Source organism: Mustela lutreola, chromosome 15 (assembly GCF_030435805.1).
Source record: "Mustela lutreola isolate mMusLut2 chromosome 15, mMusLut2.pri, whole genome shotgun sequence".
Classification (NCBI taxonomy): domain Eukaryota; kingdom Metazoa; phylum Chordata; class Mammalia; order Carnivora; family Mustelidae; genus Mustela; species Mustela lutreola.
The window spans coordinates 22923478-22941093 of record NC_081304.1 but is presented as its reverse complement, the minus strand read 5'-3'; the positions used below and the strand labels follow the sequence as shown (position 1 = coordinate 22941093).

The window sequence follows — 17616 nt, the reverse complement described above, 5'->3', positions numbered from 1 at the left end:
CTTTCTGTGCAGGGCAGAGGTGGAGGGAGCCAACGGTTCTTCCACCTCTGCCCTTCTGTGCAACCTGGGGCCTCCGGATTCCCTTTCCCCTCTCATCTTCTGTCTCCTTCTGTCCTGGTCGCTACATCTGTGACTCTTCCTCAACCCTTTTCAAAGCAACCATGATTTTGCTGAAATTCTCTGTCAGCTAAGATATCCTTTACCCTGTCCTTGTGGATTTATGCCTTCCCTCCTTCTTCACTACCGTTTGAGTGAGCCCTGAAAAGGGAAAGGGGATACAATTCGTCCCCGTTAACAAGGGACCCCCACATCTGACTTACACTGTCCCACTGCCCACCTGGCTGCTTTGCGGAGAAGGGACTGTGGATGGGCCGGGAGCAAGAGCGTCAGTCAGGAGGCCATTGCCACAGCAGAGGCGGGCGATGAGTGTGAGTAGGCCTGGGATGGGGTCCTGTGGAGATGAAGAGAAGTAGATAATTCAAGACATATTTCAATGGTGGTTTTAAAAGACATCCATAAATTCTTAGGCTGGCCTTAGTGACTCATTCTAACAAAGAGACTACAGCGGAATTAACAGTGTGTGACTTTGGACACAAGATCAGAAAAGACATTGTGGCTTCCTCTTTGCTCTCTCTCTCTCTCTCAGATCACTCACTCCAGAGGAAGCCAGCCACCATGTTATAAGGAAACTCAGGAGCTCTATAACATCCACATGACAAGGAACGTGGGCTTCCTGCCAACCGTCAGCACGAACTCCACAGCCTTGTGAATGAGCCCCTCTGGAAGCAGATCTTCCAGCTCAGGCAAGCCTTCTAAATGTCTACACCCCCACTGGCATCTTGACGGCAGCCTCATGAGAGACTCGGAAGCCCTGCTAAGTCACTTCCGGATCCCTGGCCCCAAAAAAGCATATATTGTATGAGATAATTAAATGCTTATTATTTTAAGCCTCTACGTTTTGGGAAGTCATCTGTTACACAGCAGTACATAACTAACCAACACAGGGGTTGAGGGAGGGAGAAATCAAAGGCTTATTTTGGGTTTGGGGCTTGAGCAATTCGGTAGAAGACAATACCATTGACTGGAAGTAGGGAAGCCTGGGAGAGGAGAAGGACGAGAAATCACGATGTGGATCTTGAAATGCCTTTTAGACATTGGGAGGTATCAGGTAGATGTTGACTATTAGTCTCCAGGCTAAAGAGATCACTGAGGGTCCCTGGCGTGGGGCTTATGGGTAAAACCAGGGACACTCAGGGAGAAAAGTTGAGGGGTCCTGGACCAGGCTCTGGGGCCCTCTGAACTTTAGAGGTAGGACGGAAGAGAAGGAATCAGACAAAGGAGAGGCCAGCAGGGTGGAAATCTGGAAGCCAGTGGCAACTCAAAGCCAAGAGAAGAGAGAGTTGCAAGAAGGCAAGAGATCAGAGAGGGGACTGGCTGCAGAGCCAGAAGTTCAGAGGAGAAACTCCTCCTTGATGACAGCGACTTCAAAGAAACCAGACGTTGCCAGATCTGAGTGTCTACCAAATGCCTGGCACTTTGATGGGTTTTCCTGTTGAATCGTTACCATGAATCTATGAGGTGAATATTATTGGCCCCATTTCACAGATGGAGGAATGGAGGGGCAGAGAGATTAAATAATCTTGCTCAAGATCACACAGTTTGTGAAATGGCAGCAGCCAGGTTGAAATCCAAGCACGGGGAACACCAAAGGCCACAACCTTGACCATAAGGTTGGGGCAGAATGCAAGGGGCCTGACCTTTTTTTTTTTTTTTTTTTTTGCATCTCACATTGCAAATTTCCTAAGTTTTTTTGTGCTGGGCCCCAGAGGGAACCTAAGCCAATGTGCGCCCAACAGGTAGCTGTTCCCCAGAGAGTGTGCAAAGAAAGTGAGGCAGGGCAGACAGAGGCCTCTGCGAAGCTGGAAAGGCAGGACAGGGCGGGAGATCTGTGCCTTTTTGACTTTAAAGGAGCAACATGCAAATGATATTCAAAGTGATATGCAAATTATATGCAAATTTAATTTTCGAATGAGCATCTGTTCTTTTTGAGTCAACAGCTCAAGCACTTTTGGGTGAGCCCTCCCCAGCTTTCTCCCAGGGTTGCCCAGGGTCAGGATCCCTTGCAGGGTCTATGAACTAAACTGAAGAAGTAGCAGGCACCTTCTGCAGGACAAACTGGGCTCTGGACTCAAAGGATAGGGCTGCCCACCCCATCCAGGTGAGCTGTTCATTCATGCATTCATCTGACAAACACCTGTAAAGTACCTACTGGGTGCAGAGGCAGATGCTGTAGGCATGTAGAAGACTCATTATTTCTAACTTACGGGAACATATTCTAGTGGGGAAATGAATAGACCCAGCAAAGACCTCGGCATCAACTAACATCTAGACCAAGACTTCTCAATGCAGCATCTGGACATTTGGAGCTGGACTTCCTTGTTGAAGGGGATTTTCCTGTGCCTCCCAAGATGTTCAGCAGCATTCCTGGTCACTCTCAATCTGTTAGAAGCCAGAACCACCCCTACCCCCAGTTGACAATCAAAAGTGTCTCCAGACATTGCCAAATGTCCCCTGGGGTGGGTGGGGGTGACCAAAATCACCCCAGCAGCTGAGAACCACTGCTCAAAACCCTGAGGTCTTGCACCCCTTGGGTGAGTTTACGCATTCAAGGGAGCTTAGAGTTCACCTTCCAGGCCCCAGCTTGTTCCATGTTTTTGTACTTGAACCATCATAGAGGGCAGTCTTTCTCCAATTTTGCATCTCATTCCTTTCCGCCAAACAGGACCCTCCCTTGACACCCCAAGCCCCCACGCTGAGCCAGTGCTGTTACTCAGTCCAGCTCCCTGAGATTCTTGAGGAGCATTCAAGGTCACCCCCAAACTAAATGGCCCTGGCCTTGAGCCCTTCAGGTTTGCATGTCTGCTTTTTAGCATCATTCTGCCTCTTCTCCCCTTGTCATCAAGTTGTCACCTGTGGGACTGTCACACTCCTATCTCTGCCGGCCCCCATGCCTTTTGATTGGCAGCTTCCAAGAGTTAAGCAACTGAGATTTTGCAGATGAGTGTTTTTCTAGCTGTGCTTTGCCAAGCACTGGGAGTCCTACGGGGCCTTTCAGAAGCCCCTAGGGGGCGGCGGGAGGGGCAGGAGAAGCTTCCAAGAGGTAGGAGGTGCAGAGCAGACCGGCCTCCCCAGCTCCCCATGGGTGGTTCCATCACAGCAGTCGGACTCTCCCTGGTTTTGTTTCTCTCTGCTTCTGCATGATATGCTTTGGACAAAAAGTCCCCAGGTATAAAGGGCTTTTGCAAACCACTGACCTGGATTGGGGGCACTGTGAGGAGCAGAGCGCCCCCCAGCATGTACTATGTCTGCGCTTTGATGCATGGCTTCGTAGAGTCCGTTGTGGCTGTTTGGAGGCCCTGAAAGCTTCGTCTCCAGCTCCTTCCTCTCAGGCAGATGGTGGGGTATCACTTGACAGAGAGGCCAAGCCCTCTATGTGTTTGTGTGGGCAGAGCAATGGACCAGAGAAGCAGACCAGGCTTCCAGGGTTCCATATCAAACCATGATGCCTTTTCTTGGGTGGTGGACGCAGCAAACCCCAGGACACAAGGGGCCCTCATTTCCCAAGGTGGCAGAACAGAGAGTCTTTGCACTGAAGCGGCAACAGAAGGAACTGAGGCAAGACACCCAGAAGAACTTCCCAATTTGGTACCTGGGGGCAGAGTAACGGCAACAGTGTGGGGCAGGCAGCTCTAGGGCAGGAGGTTGGCCCAGGGGTAGGCTGAGAGCTCATCACACACACATACCCTCCCCCTCCCACCCCTTCCTGGCCCCTACCAGGGCTAAGTCCTTCATGCACTGATAAACCTCCAGGGCTTTAGAGGAGGGGGATGGGGAGCAGAGCCGGGCCAGACCCCATCCTGCCCTCTCTAAGAAGGCCTTTCTGTAGGAGCCTTGCCAGACTACAGCAGAATGTGTGGGGATCTTGTTCCCAAGAGTTGGGGGATGGAGCAGGTTCTCCCTTCTCCTCCCGACCTCCAGGCCCCACAGAACTTCTGGACACAGGCACAATCAGGCATTTCATGCCTCTCAAGGGTCAGAATGAAAGGCCTGTGTCTGTCTGTGCTCCCCTCCCCCTGCCTTCCATCTTCAGATTTTTCCATCTGCCCCTGGGGCACAGCCTCATCTTTCCCTGCCTCTCTCCCTTCCTGCCCTCTAAATCCTTTACAAATATCTGGGAACAGGAAAGATTGCCCTCAATACCCTCTACTGCTTTCCACTAACTCAGGTCTCTGACGTGCCCGAGAGCGAGTGAAGATGCTGATGGGCCTCCCCTGTCACTCATAAGAGCCCAGAGAGCTCAATGACGCCAGAAGGTCGCACAGCACTGGCCGGACTCACTGGTGTCCTGCCTGTCTCCTCCCATCCACTCTGTCCACCTCCGCAGTTCGCCCTGGCTCTGGGCTGACTCGCCACTTCTCCATGGAACCAAACGACTTCTTCCCACTGGAAAATCCCCAGACGCTGAAATGACCTGGATGAGCCGTGGAACCTAAAACAGCAGGTTCACATCGGAGTTCACCCTTCCAATGGCCGGCTGAGTGCCCCAAGGAAGGAAGGCTCCTGGTGCAGGTGGAGAGGGGGCGCTGATCTCTGAGATGTTCTCCCCACCCCCACCCCCATGCCAAAGCCAGACAAGCAGCCAGGAACTGGCGTCACCATTCTCTAGTCCCCCAGACACTCGTCCCACCGCCACCACCCGTGAGCCATCGTTCTGGGGCCTGACATTCTGTCGGCTTCACACCACCTCCCAGGGCCCCAGCCAGGAGCGCTTCCTGGATAAAATATTAAACATGCAAATCTGAGACAGTGCCTTAACGAGCGACAGACTGCACGACCACAGCCTGGCAAACGAGACGCATGCCGTCCGGGGGTGGGGGAGTGAGAAGTATATATAGATAGAGACTTTAGATCTATCTGTGCAACGTGTGTATGAGGCAGAGAACAGCAGGCGTGGAAAACTACCACAGCAGCCTCCAGCTGGGGTGGCCTGAGGTCGGCAGGCGGCTGGTGGGGAGGGAGGGTCGGGAGGGGACCCAAAGCCAAGCTCAGAGTGGGGATGACAAAAGCCCTTTGTGCTTGGGCTCCCCTGGTGCTGAGGGGACCAGAGATGCATGCAGGGCAGGGATGCAGGCATTTCATTTTGGAGAAGGGAACTGGTTAGAGGCGAGGCCTCGGGAAGGAAGAAGAGAAAGGTGGGAGACACAGGAGGCAGAAGTTTCTGGAGTCCCAGGAAGAGCACTTCAATCCTCTGGGGGCCCCTGGGGGCTCTTTAATATGGCAGCCATATTGGTTTGGGTGTCTCAGAGCTCCCATGACATTGGGTCAGTGTGATTCTGCCTTGATCTAAACCAGCCAGAGGCTGACATGCTGCCAGTCAGCACTGGCTCTGCAAATCCTAGTGGTCGGGTGATGCCCAAAGCTTCCCCGTCAGAAGGTCTGGATGGGACCTAAAATGCTGCATTTCCAGCAAGTTCCAGGTGATGCCAAGCCTGCTGGCCCTCAAACCTCCATTGAGCAGCAAGGGTCTGCAAGGAATTAGAATACCATAAAGGTCACTTGGCTGAGAAGGACACAGAACCTGCAGGGGTCCCTAGGGGTCCGGGCTGCTGATGGAGATGGTGTCTATCCACGGTGTCCAGCCGTATACACGGAATTGCAACCATACAGGGCTGACCTGGACCTAAGCTGACATGGGTCTCCCAGCCCAGAGTGTCAGGTTGCCCACGGCAGGCCACACTAAGAAGGACTCCACCGGGCCAAGGGGGACACGGCATCTACAGGCGCTTGAACTAACGAATACAGAGCCCACATGGCTTTGGAGTATCCCGGAGCCCCATGAGGAACTAGACTGAGGTGCAGCCCCCCATGGCTACCCGGGTCTGAACCTACTTAGAGCCCACAAAGGATGAAGCTGACACCCGGATGGGCGCAGAGTAACCCGTAGCGCCTAAGTGTTTGGACTAATGGGGTGCCTGAAACAGAGCCCCTGACTTAAAGGGCCTCAGCGTGGGCCACAGACAGGGCAGGGGCTCTTGGTGGACTCCTGGGATGCAGAAGCCAGAAAGGGAGCCGGAGGGATGCTGTGGAGAGGAGGGGAGGGAGAGGGAGGGAAGGGGAGGGGAGAGGAGGGGGGAGGAGCCAAGGAGCCAGCTCTGGTGCTGCTGTGAGCCTGCTGGCCTCGGGCTGAGTGGTACTTGGCTGGGCCCCAGGGGGAAGGTGTTGAGAGAGAAGGTGCTGCTGCCGCCCCAACAGCTCAGATGGAGGAGGAAGCAGGAAGAAGCAGGAAGGTGGAGGCAGGGCCCAGGCGGCGGCAGGGGGCCCTGGGAAGGGGAGAACATGTCCTACCCAGAAAGACTCGGGCATTGGGGAGGGCCCCCTGCTCTATCCGGGGCCCCTGTCATTCTGATTCCCCACTCCCAGTACACACGGGGACATGCAGGGTTGTGGAGTGAGGGCTTAGAGACGTGGGTTGAAGGGTGTCCAGCACTGAGGGGGAGAAACAAACTCCCTGTCTCCCTGGTTGGGGGACTTAGAGCCCAGAGGAGCAAGGATTCTCTCTCAATGGGATAGGAGACACTCTCCCTGCATCAGGGTTCCTGGGCAGAAGGCCCTGACCCTCCTGAGGGAGGTTGTACCCTCCCCCAGGGACAAGAAAAAAAAATAATAGAGGTTTCCCCTCCCTAGATCCCTAGCAAAGACCCCCCCCCCCATCAGTATCTGGACACAGACGCTCTCCATCTTTTTCTTAGTTAAATCTAGCCCTCACTCCCCCCATCTGACCAGACAGCCCCCCAACCTCTTCCCCACCCAGGCAAGACGCTATTCAGGGCCTACTTGCAGCTTCTCTTCGCCCCCAGGTGAAGGAAGAGAAGGGAGGGCTGTCGCCACGGAGTCTTGCTGTGGAAGGTCTGGTGGTATCAGGCAAGAGGGACACCAGCCTTTTCTCCAAGGGATAAAGAGATATTTTTCTTGACCAAAGACCCAGATGTCTGGCTCTCCCATCCCACAAGCCCCAGGCCAGGACACCTGCAACATGTCGGCTTCTGCCTTTCTCCACCCATTCCCAGTCCCTGTGTGGTAAGGCTCTCCCTTACTTCCACTTCATCCTTCGCATCGCCCCCCCCCCCCCCGCCTCTGCCCAGTGCAGCTGTCAGGAAAAGGCTGCAGGCTCCCAGGATCCCAAGGATAGCTTTCCCTGTGTCCTCTCCCTCCTCGCTGCCTGCCATCTTTCCCCATTCCGCCTGTTACTGCTGGAGAATCGATCCCTAACTTCCCTCCCGCCCACACGCTGACCTAGTTTCTGCCTCCATGCGGAGGGGACACGTCCTCACACGCTCCTCGACACAGAGCCCTGCACAGCCAAGGGACAGATGCACACTCAGCGTGCTTGGGACCAACAGATGCAGGCGTGCCTCCCCAGACACACTCGGGCTCATGCACACGTGTGTGCAGGGCGGGAAACATCTCTCCAATTCAGGAACATGTCAGGGACCACTTCACGGACACATTCACAAGGCTCCCTTGGCCACAGGATCAAGGGACACAAGTGAACAGACTTACAGGCCCTCACAAGCCACAGACACAACTCCCCACAGGGCCTCCCCCGCTCCCTCTCCAGCTCCAGCTTGTAGAACCTCTTCCTCTAGGCCAGTAAAACACCAAAGGAGGCACATGGCTCCCCACGCTGGTCCTGTTGCTCTGCTGTCTCAGCCACAGGATCAGGAATCACCCCAAACCCAGGAGTGGATCCCCAGGATCCCCTCTTCCCTGCAGGTCCCTTACTTCCCCATGACAAGTCCCTGTATCTCCATGAAAGGGGTCAAGGGTCAGGGATACTTCCTTCCTTTTCTATGGCAACAAAATCAAGGTCAAGAGAGACGTGGTCTACAGACATCACAGGATGCGATGTGGGACAAAGCAACCCCCCCCCATGAAGATAGATCCTTGAGCATCTGAATCCCTCATTTGTTCCTCTGCTAAAACAAAAACTAGATTACACAGATAGGGGAAGTGAAAGCCTTTGTAAATGGCGAAGCTTTGCCATACAAACGTGAGAGATCATTATTTATTCTGCCTGTCAGTGTTTGTTTGGGGGCACAAGGGATCTCCCTCATCAGCCTCCCAACAGCCCCGTCCTGTGCTACAGGAAGTCACTCAGCCCAGGAGGAAATGGGGACTGAGGCCCAGGGAAGACAGGCGAGGTGCGGAGGGAAGGCTCCTGCCACCATCTGCCCCGCCCACACCCCACTCTGGCTCTTAACTCCCAGCATGCCTCTCCAGCCCAAGTCCTGCTGTCATCCAGCGTGGCCTTGGGGGTCCTCTGCAAATCTGGAAAAGTAAGCAGCCTCTACTAGCCAACCCCCTTACCCCGGTTCCAAGCCCCCCTCCCTCCACGCAGTGGTCTGCGTCCTCCCCGCCACCTTCCATGCTTCTCCATTTTCTGCTGAATTCTTTACCCCCTCCCCTGGCTCCACTTCCTTTCCTGTCCAGCCCCTGGATCCATCCCTTCAGTCTCTCATTCCCATGCCTAAAATGGGAAAAATTCCCACCCTGAGCCTATCCCCCTGCCTGCTGCACCCTCTAGACACCAGAGGCTAAGGTCAGCTGGAAACAGCCCCCAGCCCCCCAAAATTCGGTGACTTTACCAGCTCTGGGTTTCCAACTGTCTCTGCCTTGTTAGCAGATTCCTTCTCTCAACTGAGCTCTGCCCAAGTCTCTCCCCTCCCTCACAGCACCCCTCAACCTAATCTCCTACTTCTCAGAGAAAATGGAAGCTCTCTAGAAAGTTCTTTTGCCTTCCTGCTCCCACAGCTGTCAACTTGCCAGTTTTCACGCTCATCTGCTCTTCTGTCTCTTGCGTGTGCGCGTGTGTCTGTGTGCATATGTGCATGAGTCAGAACTTGTCTGGGAGCACACATTTCCCTCCCATCCACCTGAGCTCATGGTCTCAGCCCCTGCCCTTCCAGAGAGGCCTCACTCCTGAGTGAGCTCATTCTTTTTCCAGAGTCTTCAACCCCCCAAACTCCCCCGGCTCCTCCGTAACCATGCTTGATATGAGTCCCCTTCTAGAATCTTCTCCATCTCTAGCCTTCACATCCAAGTTCCTCAAGGAGATGGCTGCACTTGCTGTATCTACTCCTTTACCTTCCATTTCACCCCAGCATGCCCCTGAAAGGGCTCACTAGTCATCAGTGACCTCCTCATTGCCAAGGCCAGTGGACCTTCCTCATTCCCTATTATCTGATCTTTGTGCAACATTCAACACTGTTCCCCTCTTTTTCTTGATGCACTGTCCTCCCTTGGTTCTTGTATTAGGATAAGTTACAATGTATTAATAGCCTAACACAATATAAAATTAAAATGAAATAAAATATGGGATGCCTGGGTGGTTCAGTTGGTTAAGCGTCTGCCTTTGGCTCAGATCATGATCCCAGGGTCCTGGGATCACGTCTGGCATCAGGCTCCTTGCTCAGTGGGGAGCCTGCTTCTCCCTCTGCCTGCCTTTGCTCCCCCTGCTTGTGCTCTCATGTTCTCTCTCTCTGGCAAATAAATAAAATCTTTTAAAAAATAAAATAAGGGACACCTGGGTGGCTCAGTGGATTAAGCTGCTGCCTTCAGCTCAGGTCATGATCTCAGTGTCCTGGGATCGAGCCCCCCATTGGGCTCTCTGCTCTGCGGGGAACCTGCTTCCTCTCTCTCTCTGCCTGCCTCTCTGCCTACTTGTGATCTCTGTCTGTCAAATAAATAAATAAAATCTTAAAAAAATAATAAAATAAATTGAAATATAATAAAACAGTAGCCTAGCTAATTTTTTATTAAGCTAATTAATGATATTAGTTGGGTTATGCTAAATTGTATTAGTTTGGTTAGGCTAAGTCATATTAGTTCAGCTAAACTCCTATAACAAAGAGAACAGTGGCTTAGGGGCACCTGGGTGGCTCAGTTAAGGCTCTGCCTTCCATTCAGGTCATGATCTGAGAGGGTCCTGGGTTCGAGCCCCACATCAGGTTCCCTGCTCGGCGAGAAGCCTGCTTCTCCTTCTCCTGTTCCCTCTGCTTGTGTTGCCTCTCTTGCTGTGTTTCTGTCAAATAAAAAAAATCTTAAAAAATAAAAAACAGTGGCTTAAAAGTGTAAAGTTTCTACCTTCTCATGTTCAGAGGGAACATCCCAGGGCAGTGGGGAACCGCTGGGCGGGCATTCTGAAACCCAGGCTCCTTCTATGGTGTTGCTGCACTGCCCCCTAGGGTGTCATTGTCATCCTCGGTGACACAAGACTGGAGCGGGGTGGCCACCATGCTGGGCTCCCGGCAGGAAGGGGAAGGGAGTGTAGAAAAGCTATATCCAGGGTCTTCAAGCCCAGGTGGAGAAGCGCCCATGCCACCTCCCCCTGAAACCCCACTGGAGGGAATGAAATCACATGGCCAAGGTCCACATGGCAGACCTTGAGGGAAGCTGGGAGGCGAGTCAGCTGGGCAGCCATTGAGCACAGATTCTGGTGGCCAACCAACCGTGATCCCAGAGCCTCCTTGGCCTCTGTCCTACCTCCCCATCATCCTTCTCACCTTCATTCATGTCCCTCAGGGTTCTCTTCTCTTAACCCACAGTGCCTGGTCCTTCTTGATTCCCAATCAATACGCAGACGACTCCAGATATTTCCATCTCCGGTCCATGTTTCCCTCTTGAGCAGCAGAACCCCCTGGGCACCAAGGCCAAAATCTGGGACCCAACCCAGACTCCCACACTCCTCCCTCTCCCTCACCGCACACTCAGTGCTGGCAATTCTACTCTATAAAGGCCTCTCCACGAGGACTCTGCTCTCCGCCTCCAGCATTTCTCACAGCTTCCAAGCTGGTCTCCCTGCCTCTACCCGCTCCCCCCATACTTCGCACCATCCTCCAGTGAAACGTGGGCATTTGTCAAGGCCCTAAGCCCTCTTTTCTTCTCCCTTTTCGCTCCTTCCCTGAGCCCCACATCCAGCCTCCCAGCTTCCATTCCCACGGACACACACAAGTGTATCTCTAGCCCTCCCCTCTTCCCTGAGCATCAGACCCAAACACCCGCTTGGATGTCTCAAAGGCATCTTGGACTCCACGTGTTCAAACCTCAGCTCAGGATGTGTCCCCAGCCCCCACTCCAGCACAGTGTCCCCTGTCTCATTGTCAACCCAGTGTCTAAGGCCGGAGTCCTGAGACTTGCTATTGTCACTGCCATCTCCCCGACCCCCCACCTGACCCGCCCCACATGTGGTCAATGGTCTGTTCATCTGCTCCACTCTATGCCTGCGTCCCCACCCCTACTACCCTGCCCCCCGCCCTTGCCTGGACTGAGATAGCAGTATCCTCATCAACCTGCCACATTTACCTCTGTTGCCATCGTCCGCTCTGAGGACGTGGTGATCCTCTCCAAACACAAAGTTGATTGCCAAAGCCCTGCTTAGACCCATCTCTGGCTCCCCAGTGCTCCGAGAACAAGCCAAAATCCTTACCTTGGCCCACAAGGCCCTGCAAGATCTGGCCCTTCCCCTGCACAGAGAGGCCTCAGTGCAGCCTCTCCCCCTACTCTAGGCCCTGGCCACACTCCGTTCTTGGATGCACTTAGCTCACCTAGACCTTGATCCAGCTGTCCCAGCCACCTGGAACACCTCCCTCCCCTCTCCCTGCCATGAACTCCTAGTCATCTTTCCAAGTTCATCAGGAGCACTGCTTCCCCAGAGATGTCTCTGCTCTCCCTGACTAGGGCACAGCCCGCAGAACCCACGCACATATCTTTCCCAGCAATTGTCTCAGCTGTGTGATTGTTGACTACGGTCTGTCTGTCTGCCACTTGCCAAGCTCCAGAAACCCAGGACCCGGCCTGTTTTGCTCACACTGTCTCTCAATGCCCGGCACAATGCCCCACACATAGTAGGAGCTTGATTACTATTTGTGGAACAAAACAGTAAATAAAGGAGAGTTTATGGCCACCACAGTCTGATTGGGACATCCTTTAGGGGCTCTTTGTTGCCTTCAGAATAAACTCCTCACCCTGAGACACAGGACCCTTTGTGATCTGACCTCTGTCTACTTCATCTCCTGTCAACTTGCATCCCATTCTGCGGGTAATATGATCTATTTTTAGAGTCCCATTCACTCAAGCTGCCCAGTCTGTGCTCTGACCTCAGCACTTCCCTGGCCTTCCTCATTTCACGAATTCCTATCTACCTTTGAGACACAACTCAGATTTCTCCTCCTCTGGGAAGTCCTCCCTGATCCCCCAGGGCTCCTACAAGCTCCATTGTTCCTCCAGCCTCACTAATCTCTATCTTGTCCTGCTGCACTGTGGCCCTTTGCTCCCTTGGCTCTCTCCCTTACTAAGCTGCGAGCTTTGGGGAAAGAAGTACAGGGTTTTAGAGATTTCTTATCTTATCTCCAACCCTTGGCCCATTGTCCAGTTAAGGCTCGAGTGGCGTTAGTGCCCTTTGCTTCTTTGACGCCCTGCGTCAAAATTCCTTTAAAATTGGGCCACACAGCTTTATACACAAAGCTGAAAACTGGACATGACCCAAAGACCCATGAACAGAATACAGAAATGGTAGACTCTTCACACAATAGAAATCCTACATGGCAATGAAAAGAATAAATGACTGCCACATGAAACAGCACGATGAATCCCGAACGTTATATAAAAGAAGTTAGGACCCAAACCTTTCACTTTGATGAAGGTTAAAACCATTCCCAGTGAATCTGATAGAGGCCACCAAAGGGGTCATGTCCAGGTCAGGGGAGTGACTGGGAGTGAGCCTAACAGAGTGTCCCAAAGGGCAAGACTAGAAATGGCTGGTGACCATATAAACGTTCATCAGGCCGGATTTTCATGCATTTTAAAGGAGATAACGGTCCCTCTCCTTTTTTAAAAGTGCTATAATTTTGTAATCAATCATGATGGCTAACAAGCCTCCTGTGTCTGAGTCACTTCTCACTGCAGAGTCCCCAGTTTTAGGTGGTGATATGACACACCCCGCTCCTGCAGCCCAGAAAGGGTAAACCCTCAGCTGGAGTAGACAGCATGTGTGTGGAGAGCCCACACCCCAAGGAGGAAGCTGCATGTCCTCCTTTCTCCATGCAGCTTTAGGCTCCTCAGGGTCAAGTTCTGTGTCTTTGTGTCTCTGGCACGGAGCTCTGTGACTTCCAGATGTTGGTGGGAGGCTACTTCTGGTCTGAAGCTGGTTGCGGTGGAGGCGGTGAAACCTGGCAGCAGTGTGGTCTTTAAGAGCACAAACTCGGGGGTGCCTGGGTGGCTCAGTCAGTTAAGCGTCCAGCTCTTGTTTTCTTTTTTTTTTTTTTTTTTTTTTTTTTTTTTTTTTTTAAGATTTTATTTATCAGAGAGAGAGAGAGAGCAAGCACAGGCAGACAGAATGGCAGACAGAGGCAGAGGGAGAAGCAGGCTCCCTGCGGAGCAAGGAGCCTGATGTGGGACTCGATCCCAAGACGCTGGGATCATGACCTGAGCCGAAGGCAGCTGCTTAACCAACTGAGCCACCCAGGGGTCCCCAGCTCTTGTTTTCGACTCAGGTCATGGTCTTGGGGTAGTGAGATCAGGCCCTGCATTGGGCTCCCAGCTCAGGGTGGAGTCTGCTTGAGATTCTCTCTCTCACCTTTCTTATGCCCCTCCCCTCACTCACATGTATACTCTCTCTCTCTAAATAAAAATAAATAAAATCTTTAAAAAAAAAAAAAAAAAAAAAAAAGAGGGGCTCCTGGGTGGCTCAGAGGGTTAAAGCCTCTGCCTTCGGCTCAGGTCATGATCCCGGGGTCCTGGGATCGAGCCCCACGTCAGGCTCTCTCCTTGGTGGGGAGCCTGCTTCCTCCTCTCTCTGTCTGCCTCTCTGCCTACTTGTGATCTCTCTCTGTTGAATAAATAAATAAAATCTTTAAAAAAAAAAAAAAAAAAAAAAGAAAGAAAAGAGCACAGGCGTGTCTGGGTGGCTCAGTCAGTTAAATGTCTGCCTTTGGCTCAGGTTGTGATCCCAGAGTCATGGGATCAAAGCCCCTCATTGGATTCCCTGCTCCACGGGGAACCTGCTTCTCCCTCTGCCTCTCTTTCTCTCTTTGTCTCTCATTAATAAATGAATAAAAACCTTTTTTAAATTAATTAATTAATTAAATTTAAAGAAAAAATAGCACAAATTCTAATGGCACAATTCTGTGTCAGCTGAAATGCTCTATACCTCAGTTTCCCCAGCTGCAAAATGGGTATAATAATAGTACGTACCTGTTAGTGTTGTTCTGCAGATTAGAGGAGTGACTAGGCATAAGGCACTTAGAACAGTGCCTGGCTCCAAGCAAGTGCCATGTAAGTGTTTGCTATGACAATTGCCATTAGAGGAAAACCCAGTCAGACGAGAATTAAATGGTTCCTCCACCGGCTGTGTGATCACAGGAAAATTAATTAACCTCTCTGAGCCTCCATTTCCTCACCCACTAAACAGAGAAAATAATACCCATCTATTGTTATGAAAGCAAGATAATGTATGCAAAGCACCTGACTTAGTCCCATGTACGCACATCCCTCTCCCCAGGCCCCAGCCCTGGGAGGCGCTCAGTTGCATGGAAAACTTATTTCCTTCCCCCACCCACCTTTCTCCAGCCTGGCATCACCCTCTGGCGCGAGCAGACAGCAGCATCTAGTGGACGGCTCTAGAACTGCATCCTTGCCAAGTGCCACTCCCACGCTGCTGTACAATCCTTTAAATAAGCCCTTTAAAATACACACTCTGCATTAGGCAAGAACTCATTAGGTGCCTGGAATACAGGACACAGATCCAGGACCTAAAGAAAATGAAGCGAAAGATACAAGATGACGCTAGCAAGATGAAGGAAAAAAATCACAACTACAACCTTATCATCAACAACCTTAATTTTTTATCCTTAATTAAAGAAATTCCTTGGCACACTGGAGAGTGTCTTCTTGGGAAGTTTCTATGACTACAGGAGTGATTTTGAAGTGTCCGTTTTGTGTTAATAACTCAATTAAGGTCAAAGCAACAAAATGAAAGCTTAAGTCGGAAAGGTGATTTCCCCCCTCCCCCTGGTGGCCTGACTTAGCTTCCCAGCCTCTCTGTGGAGAAGGGGAGCAGGAGTGTTTGGCTCCGAAGAAGCCCCTATTCTTCCGCCACACTCCACTATCCCTGTCCCAGACGTAAAAGAGTAACAAGGGTCTAAAGGTGACATGGATGACATCCAGCGGGAGGGATCAAAAAAGGCTTTGTGGGGCGCCTGGGTGGCTCAGTGGGTTAAAGCCTCTGCTTTCGGCTCAGGTCATGATCCCAGGGTCCTGGGATCGAGGCCTGCATCAGGCTCTCTGCTCAGCAGATAGCCTGTTTCCCTTGCTCTCTCTCTCTGCCTACCTCTCTGCCTATTTGTGATCTCTGTCTGTCAAATAAATAAATAAAGTATTTAAAAAATAAAAAAGGCTTTGTGGAGGAGACACCATTTCAAATGGGCTTTGGAGAAGGAAGGCAGAGAAAGAGGTGGGTGGCTGGGGAAGGAAGGCAATCCAATATGATGGGCCACATGGTGTATAAAGTGAAGAAACAGGGCCATGAGAGTTAGGGTTAAATCCTAGAAGGCCCCAAATGATAAGTCAAGGAGGCTGCATTTAATAAAATCTGGGGACCTGCTGAATAAGGAGGTAATTGGATGTAAGGGGATCAGAGGAAAACCGGAGATACAGAAACTAGTTAGGTGGCTACCGCAACAACCAGACTTGACATGGTGCCCACTGCACCCTGATGGAGAGGAGAAAAGAGGTACTGCAGAAGCCAGTGGGAGGTGGAGGTTCAGAAATAGATAGCAGTGAGTCAAATGAGAGGACCCGGTGAGGGATTCAAGAGGCTGAAGCTTGGGGAGAAAGGCAGAGCTGTATCCAGAACGTGGGCTTGACCAGAGGGGGCTGATGTGGGCCGGGGGTGGAGGCACTGAGCTGGGTTTTCAATAAGGAAAGTATGAGTTGCCAGCAAGCACTCTGAGATCAGCTCAGGAAATGGGGCTGAGCTGGAGGGAGAGGAGGCTGGGACAGTAATTTCGACTCACTTAGATGTGCAAATGCCAAATGAAGCCTTGAGAGGGAGAGATGAAGGGAATCACATGGGGAGATGCGGGGGGCGGAGGGTGGACACCACCCGGACATCACGGGGCTCCCTGTATCTCAAAGCTTCCTGAGGTCAGGGAAAGAAGAGAAGGCACAGAAGACAGAGCAGGCACTTGTTACGGGAGGGAACTGGGAGACTCTGGCAAACATGCAGCCGAGGTCATGGAGGATCCAGAGGTCAGGATGGCCAGGAGGCAACCACTGGATTTGTGGTTGGGGGTCACCATGAGTGACCCTGGAAAAAGCCACTTCAGGGAGCAGAAGTCAAGCTGCAAAGATTTAAGAGGCAAGAAGCAGAGGGTATGGGGGTGGCTCCCAGGAGGAAAGAGGTGATGGTGAGCAGGGCTGGCCTTGGGTGAGGCAGGCATCTGGGGAACAAAATTTAAGGAGGCCCTCTCTCTCAGGGTCCTGCAGGCGGTCCTGATGAGGAAGGGCAGACGACCAGCCCCAGAGCTGTCGGGAGGTAGGGGCCCACAGAGACCAAAGGAAAAGAGGTCAGCTTCTCCCAGGCAGAAGCTAAGAAAACTCCCCATGTTGCCAGAGGGTGACCACTGGGAGAGCCTCAGAGGACGCGAGGTCTGTGTAGGGAAAGGTACAAGGGAAAACACAAGGGGCAATCTGAGAGCAGAGGCTGGAGACACCTGAGGAGGCTGAAGGGCAGGCCCGAAGGGTGAGGAAACAGGACAGGGAGGAAGGAAGAGCCTTCCCGGTAGGGGGCTGAATGGTGGCACCCAAGAAGATCTGTCTGTGTCCTAACTCCCCTCCCTCTGGAACCTGTGAATGTGACCTTCTTTGGAACAAGGGTCTTTGCAGGTGTAACTACACTACACTAAGGTTGTCAAGAGGAAATCTTGCCGGATTATCTGAGTGGGCCCTAAATCCTGTAAGCGTCCTTATAAGAGACAGAAGAGGGGAGGGCCACATGTAGACATGCAGATGGGAGTGATGCGACCACACCCAAGGGGGGCAGAGGCAGGGAAGGGAGTCTCCCCTAGAGCCTTCTGAGAGAGCCTGGCCCTCCTGACACCTTAGTTTTGGACTTCTGGCCTCCAGGAGGGTGAGAGGAAAGATTTTTGTTGTTTTCTGGCGCCAAGTGTGTGGCAAATTGTTAGGGCAGCCGCAAGACAACTAATACAGTCCCCTGTTGTGCAGAATGACTGGAAAGCTTCTAGAGCAGCTTCCAGCCTTGAGTTTCTCCAAATTTAAACCATTCAGCAAGCAAGGGCAGTTGCAGGTCTGGCCAAAAGGTGTATTTTTTAACTCACCGCCCAGACTCCTTCCAGACTCAGGTTTAATGCTTCATGCTTTCCTTTCAAGGAGGACGGAGGGAGGGCGAGCGAACAGCATCACATCCCACCGCTCCCAGAAGTAGAGTCTGCCGAGGGTGTTCTGCGACCCACATTCCTCCTCCTTCCAGAGCTCGCACCA

The 17616-nt window shown here is 52.3% G+C and overlaps 1 long non-coding RNA gene across 1 annotated transcript; it reads left to right on the top strand.

Moving 5' to 3' along the window:
* Window positions 1-291: 291 nt before the first annotated feature.
* On the top strand, window positions 292-947 carry LOC131816800 (uncharacterized). The gene is made up of 2 exons (XR_009348189.1): window positions 292-428; window positions 647-947. It is a non-coding gene; the product is annotated as an uncharacterized LOC131816800 (long non-coding RNA).
* The last annotated feature ends 16669 nt before the right edge of the window (window positions 948-17616 follow it).